Below are 7,381 nucleotides of genomic sequence, written 5' to 3'. Positions count from 1 at the left end.
CCCACTCCAGAATTCTTGCCTGGAGAATCCCAGAGACGGGGAGCCTGGTGGGCTGCCATCTATGGGGCTGCACAGCGTCAGACATGACTGAAGCGAATGAAGTGACTTAGCAGCAGCAGCAGCAGCAGCCCTGTGTGTAATCAAGGCTGTGGGTTGTGCAGAGAAACTTCTATTTCTTGAGAATTAAATGGCCAGGCATCTAGTTGTAGTCTGACATTCACTAAAATAGGTTCTGTGTGACGGGGATTTTTAAATGCTCTCGGGTGTTTTTTGGGTTGCCCTTTCCCATTTTATTTTGCCAGAAACTGCTTTATAGAGAGAGTATAAATCTCAGATAACTGACACATGTGTCTGAGAACTCTCTCATCTCTTTCTATTCTAGAAACTAACAGAAAACTTTCCGCTCTCACATGCTGAGCTTGTGAGAAATAAACTTCAGTTAGCATCATGTCAGGTTTTGGAAGCTCATGTGTTGCCAAACCTTTGCAGAAAAGTAGTAGGATGGCATTATTTATCATGTTCTTGGTTCACCCTGGTTGTGGTTGAAACATTCAAGCCAGATCCATGTGGCCCATTCAGGATGACAGCTCTCTATAGCTTCCTGTTCATATCTAAGTATCTTAGGTAAATATCTCCTCCACTTCATTCACCTCTGAACTTTGCTTACCAGAGACTTGCTGTCTGCATGCTAGTCTGGCCAGGAAGCAGGACCGTGATTGTTACTTTTATGTGTCAATTTCACTGGAATAGGGGCTACCCAGACATCTGATCAAACATTTTTCTGGGTATGCAAGTGAGAGTGTTTTGGGATGAGATTAACATTTGAATCAGTAGACCATGTAAAGCAGATTCTCCTTCCTCATTTGGATGGGCCTCATCCAGTCAGTTGAAGGCCTGAATAAAACAAAAAAGCTAACTCTCCTGGAAGTAAGGGGAACACCTCCTGCCTGACTGCCTTTCAAGTTAGGACACAGCATTTTATTTTATTTGATTTTGACTTTCTTTTCAAAAAATTGAATTATAGTTGACTTATAATATTATGTTAGTTTCAGGTGTATGACATGATAATTCAATATTTTTAGTTAACACTGTATACAAAGTTATTATAAAAATATTGACTATATTCCCCATGCTGTACATTACATCCTTGTAACTTATTTATTTTAGACTTAGTAGTTGTGCCCCTCCCCGACCCATCTCTCCTCTGGTAACCACTAGTTTTTCCTCTGTATCTGTGAATCTCTCTGTTTTATTTGTTCATTTATTTTTCAAATTCCACGTATAAGTGAAAGATTATAGTATTTGTCTTTCTGTCTGGCTTTCCACTAAGTATAATACCCTCTGGGTTCATCCATATTGTCACAAATGGTAAAAATTTTATCCTTTTTTATGGCTGAATAATATTCCATTGTGTATATACATTACATCCTCTTTATTCATTCATCTGTTGAAGGACACTTAGGTTGCCTACATATTTTGGCTATTGTAAATAATTCTGCAGTGAACATTGGGGTGCATTCTTTTTCAACTCGTGTTTTCCTCTTCTTCAGATGTATACCCAGGAGTGGGATTGCTGGATCATGTGACAGTTCTATTTTTAATTTTTTGAGGATCCTCCATATGGCTTTCCCCAGTGGCTATACCAATTTACATCCCCACTAACAGCACATGAGGATTGCCCCCCATTTTCTCCACAACTTTGTCATACAATACATGGGGACATAGGTTTTTATTTTAATGCTAATAGACTCAAACTGAAACACCAGCTCTTCTGGGTCTTCAGCTTACAGATCTCAAGACTTGTAAGCTTCCTTAATTGTATAAGCCAAATCCCTTATAATAAGTCAATATCTCTCCATCTTTCCTATTGGTTCTCTCTGAAAATCCTATGTCTGAAAGACACACCTCTTCTCAGCTGTTCTCCTCTTAGAGAATAAGGGTCACAGATCTCCCTCCTCTCTCTCCTCTTCTCTAGTGTCCTAGGGCTACTGTAATAAAGTAACAAACTGAGTGTGGTAGAACAACAGAAATTTACTCCCTCACAGTACAGAAGCTAGGGGTCTGAAATCAGATGTCACCAGGGCCAGGTTCCCCCTGAAGGATCTAAGGAAGGATACTTTATTGACTCATGCAGATTCTGATAGATGCTGGCAACGCTTGGTGTTTCTGGGCTTGCAGCTGCATTAGGAATTTCTGCCTTTGTCTTTGCATAACTGTCTTCCCCCTCTGTGTGTCTAATTTCTCTTTTTTTAAGGATATCAGTTTTTGGATTAGGGACTTGAATTCAATATGACCTCATCTTAACTAAATACAACTGCAAAGAATCTTGTAGACTATTTCTATTCCCTATGAGAACTCTCTCTTATATAAGTATGCACAACACACACCCCACCCTTGAGATAATATTCACAGAACCAGCTGTGATACATGCTTATACGTAGAATAGGAGGAATATAAAACAAAGAGAAATGATAGATGATAATTTCTCAAGATATTTTACTGATTCAGTGGTAAGAAGTGTCTACTATTAGAAAGCATTGGACAGTATAACACTTATTTAGACATGCTCAGAAATGACTCCTGACACAAAGGAGGCAGGATGCAAAGGAGCCATATGATAACTGCCTTCAATACTGGGAACATATGTCAGGGTTCCCAGGCAATGAGAGAGTAGCGTGAAAAGCTGCCGCATCCACTGCATGGTCAGCCTTCCTGTAACCGCATCTGATTGTTTTCAGTGGCTCCTGCAGTTGCCTCTTCAGTCTGCTGTGGCCATTGTAGCAGAGATGGTTTTACTAACCAGGAATACTCGTTGAAAAGATCAACATTCCTCAAGAGATGCCAAATACTTGCTGCCAGTGTAGGCTTTTGGGAGCCTCTGCTCAGACTGTCCAGTTCTCTTCTGTTTTCTATTCACAACTCGCGGTTTATGTTCTCCTGTCAAAACTAAAGTTCAGTATGATTTTTGGAGTTATCTGGATGTTTTACAGGGGTTGAGGGTCATACTCTCAAGATACATTCACCTCTGGGAGGTCCCCAGTGGTCTAGAGGTTAGGACTCGGCACTTTCACTCCTGTGGCCCAGGTTCAATCCCTGGTTGGGGAACTAAAATCCCATCAGCCACACCACTGGGCCCCGCCAAAAAAAATTCATGAAAGATACACTCACCTCTCTGTGCAGGTCCATCACTGAAGATGACTGAGAACCACTCCCATCTCCAAACTTGCCTTTTCCCAGCATCCTATTGGGGTTGAGCCCTGACAAAAGACAAATATACATGTTAGTCCCAAATTCCTTAGATATCCCTCCCACTACTGCTATATTTAAAAGACATAACCAAACAGGACCTATTCTGTAGCACAAGGAGCTCTACTCAATATTATATAACTAAGTGGGAAAAAAAGAATTTGAAAAAGAATAGATATATGTATATGTATAACTGAATCACTTTGATGTACACCTGAAACTAACCTAACATTGCTAATCACCTGTACTTCAATATAAAATAAAAAATTGCAAAAAGACAAATGTAAGTATAAACAGAATAATTTAGTCCTCAGCAGCCAGAAAACATAAATAATGTCACACTGACGGTTACACTTCAAGTTCTAGTGTTATTCTTATCCACTTGCTCATATCGGATCACTCTTCAAAGCCACCCTGTCCCTCAAGTATTTCTGGGAATCCACAAAACAGAGTATCAGACACTGCGGCAAACACTTCTTCTACCCACCTCATATCCTCTGGACATTTTACTCCAGTTGTTAATGTAAGGACCACCTTTACAAGTAAAACCTGAGAGCATGTAGCCTCAACTACACTAGAAATCTCATTTTCTGTCAGGGGCTTCTCTGATTCTAAGTATTTCTTTTATTATTATTATTATTTTAAATTTATTTAGGGAAATGTACTCCCAGGTGTAAAACCTGGGCTAGTGGAAGAGGAGAGTCATGCATAAACGCTTCCATCTTCTATGATCCCTCAAATGCATAAGGACAATTCTACATGGCATTTCAGAATTCCAGTAAGATGGAGCTTCAGCTACCCAGTTGGTGATCAGTTCAATAACATATTTTTGTACCAATGTTTCCACCCTCCCTATTCAATTTTTCCAGTCCCCAACCCCTGTTCCCTCAGATTGCTGTACACAAGGCTTTGACTCAATCTCTGCCTTCTGGGGCAAACACACTTAGGCTAAATGCATTGCTTCTTTGCTACAAATACAGAGTCACATCTACCATACTGCTTATCCTTACCTCAACTTCAGCTAGTCAAAATACACTTGCTACACCAGAGCCTTCTGAAGGAATCTCATTGTTGCCCCTGCTAATGGTACCCACATAATGCTAATGCATCAAGGGTCTGACTCTTTGTGACCACATGGACTGTATCCTGCAAGGCTTCTCTGTCCATGGGATTCTCCAGATAAGAATATTGGAGTGGTTTGCAATTTCCTTCTCCAGGGGATCTTGCTCACCTAGGGATTGAACCCACATCTCTCGCAACTCCTGTGTTGGTAGGTGAATTCTTTACCACTATACCACCTGGGAAGCCCATACAGATAAAGGCTACTTGTCGAATGTTTTCTCTCATCTCTCTATCATCTTCCCTCATACCACCCACCTCTTACAAAAGTAAACATACCAAATTCTTCACTTCTCTTTTAGTCAAAGCAAAAATTTGCATGCTACCAGTACACGCAAATGATTATGCTGGACTAAGGGAACATTTCATGCACAGATGGGCTCAATTAAGGACAGAAATGTTCTCGACCTAACAGAAGCAGAAGATATCAAGAAGAGGTGGCAAGAATACACAGAAGAACTGTACAGAAAAGATCTTCATGACCCAGATAATCATGATGGTGTGATCACTCATCTAGAGCCAGACATCCTGGAATGTGAAGTCAAGTGGGCCTAGGAAGCATCACTACGAACAAAGCTAGTGGAGGTGATGGAATTCCAGTTGAGCTGTTTCAAATCCTGAAAGATGATGCTGTGAAAGTGCTGCACTCAGTATGCCAGCAAATTTGGAAAACTCAGCAGTGACCACAGGACTGGAAAAGGTCAGTTTTCATTCCAGTCTCAAAGAAAGGCAATGCCAAAGAATGCTCAAACTACCACACAATTGCACTCATCTCACATGCTAGTAAAATAATGCTCAAAATTCTCCCAGCCAGACTTCAACAATACATGAACCATGGACTTCCTGATGTTCAAGCTGCTTTTAGAAAAGGCAGAGGAACCAGAGATCAAATTGCCAACATTGGCTGGATCATCAAAAAAGCAAGAGAATTCCAGAAAAAAAAAACATCTATTTCTGCTTTATTGACTATGGCAAAGCCTTTGACCGTGTGGATCACAATAAACTGTGGAAACTTCTGAAAGAGATGGGAATACCAGACCACCTGACCTGCCTCCTGAGAAATCTCTATGCAGGTCAGGAAGCAACAGTTAGAACAGGACATGGAACAACAGACTGGTTCCAAATAGGAAAAGGAGTACATCAAGGCTGTATATTGTCACCCTGCTTATTTAACTTATATGCAGAGTACATCATGAGAAATGCTGGGCTGGAAGAAGCACAAGCTGGAATCAAGATTGCTGGGAGAAATATCAACAACCTGAGATATGCAGATGACACCACCCTTATGCCAGAAAGTGAAGAAGAACTAAAGAGCCTCTTGATGAAAGTGAAAGAGGAGAGTGAAAAAGTTGGCTTAAAGCTAAACATTCAAAAAACTAAGATCACGGCATCCGGTCCCATCACTTCATGGCAAATAGACAGAGAAATAGTGGAAACAGTGTCAGACTTTATTTTGGGGGGCTCCAAAATCACTGCAAATGGTGACTTCAGCCATGAAATAAAGACACTTGCTCCCTGTAAGAAAAGTTATGACCAACCTGCTGCTGCTGCTGCCGCCAAGTCGCTTCAGTCGTGTTCGACTCTGTGCGACCCCATAGATGGCAGCCCACCAGGCTCCCCCGTCCCTGGGATTGTCCAGGCAAGAACACTGGAGTGGGTTGCCATTTCCTTCTCCAATGACCAACCTAGACAGCATATTAAAAAACAGAGATGTCACTTTGCTAACAAAGGTCCATCTAGTCAAGCTTTGGTTTTTCCAATAGTCACGTATGGATGTGAGAGTTGGACTATAAAGAAAGCTGAGCACCGAAGAGTTGATGCTTTTGAACTGTGGTGTTGGAGAAGACTCTTGAGAGTCCCTTGGACTACAAGGAGATCCAACAAATCCATCCTAAAAGTAATCAGACCTGATGTGAAGAACTGACTCTTTTGAAAAGACTCTGATGCTGGGAAAGATTGAAGGAGGGCAAAGAGGGGAGATGAAGATGAGATGGCTGGATGGCATCAGTAACTCAGTGGACATGAGTTTGAGTAAGCTTCAGGAGTTGGTGATGGACAGGGAAGCCTGGCATGGTACAGTCCATGGGGTCGCAAAGAATTGGTCATGACTGAGTGGCTGAACTGAACTATGCATATAGGGCTTCCCAGGGGGTGCTAGTGGTAAAGAACCCACCTGCCAACGCAGGGGACATAAGAGACTCAGGTTCAATCCCTGGGTGGGGAAGATCCTCTGGAGGAGGGCCTGCCAACTCACTCTAGTATTCTTACCTGGAGAATTCTGTGGACAGAGAAGCTTGGTGGGCCACAGTCCATAGGGTCACAGAGTTAGACACACACATGCACATGCTCTGCATATAAATAAGCAGGGTAACAGTATACAGACTTGCTGTTCTCCTTTCTCAGTTTTGAACCAGTCTGTTGTTCCATATCCAGTTCTGTTGTTTCTTGACCTGCATACAGGTTTTTCAGGAGGCAGATAAGGTGGTCTGGTATTCTCATCTCTGTGCATCCTCACTAACACTTGTTATTTCTGTGTTTTCTTTTTTTTTCTTGATGATAGCTGTTCTGAGGCGAGTAAGGAGATACCTCTCCGTGATTCTGATTTGCATTCACCTGATGATTAGCAATGCTGAGCATCTTTTCATGTGCCTGTTGACCATCTACATTTCTTCTTTGGAAAAACATCTATCCAATTTCTCTACCCACTTTTTTCCTTTTAAATGTTTACTTTTTTGAATTTTTCACCAGAAACATTTTGTACTGGGGTATAGCTGATTAACAATGTCATGGTAATTTCATGTGAATAGCAGAGGGACTCTACCCATATTTTAGTTGAGTTGTTTGTTTTTCTAATGTTGAGTTGTATGAGCTACTTATATATGATGAGTTTTAATCCTTTATTAATCATGACATTTGCAAATATTTTCTCCTATTCACTAGGTTGTCTTTTTGTTTTATCAGTGGTTTCCTTTGCTGTGAAAGTGCTTTTAACTAGGTCCTTTTTGTTTATTTTTGC

General features: G+C 41.2%; 1 non-coding gene across 1 annotated transcript; it reads left to right on the top strand.

Annotated features, from left to right (window-relative positions):
• Positions 3,034–3,105, top strand: TRNAE-UUC. Its single transcript has one exon. It is a non-coding gene; the product is annotated as a tRNA-Glu (tRNA).

The sequence above is a fragment of the Capra hircus genome, chromosome 8, assembly GCF_001704415.2.
Source record: "Capra hircus breed San Clemente chromosome 8, ASM170441v1, whole genome shotgun sequence".
Lineage (NCBI taxonomy): Eukaryota > Metazoa > Chordata > Mammalia > Artiodactyla > Bovidae > Capra > Capra hircus.
The sequence above is the reverse complement of the archived record's forward strand: the minus strand, read 5'-3'. Positions and strand labels throughout refer to the sequence as shown.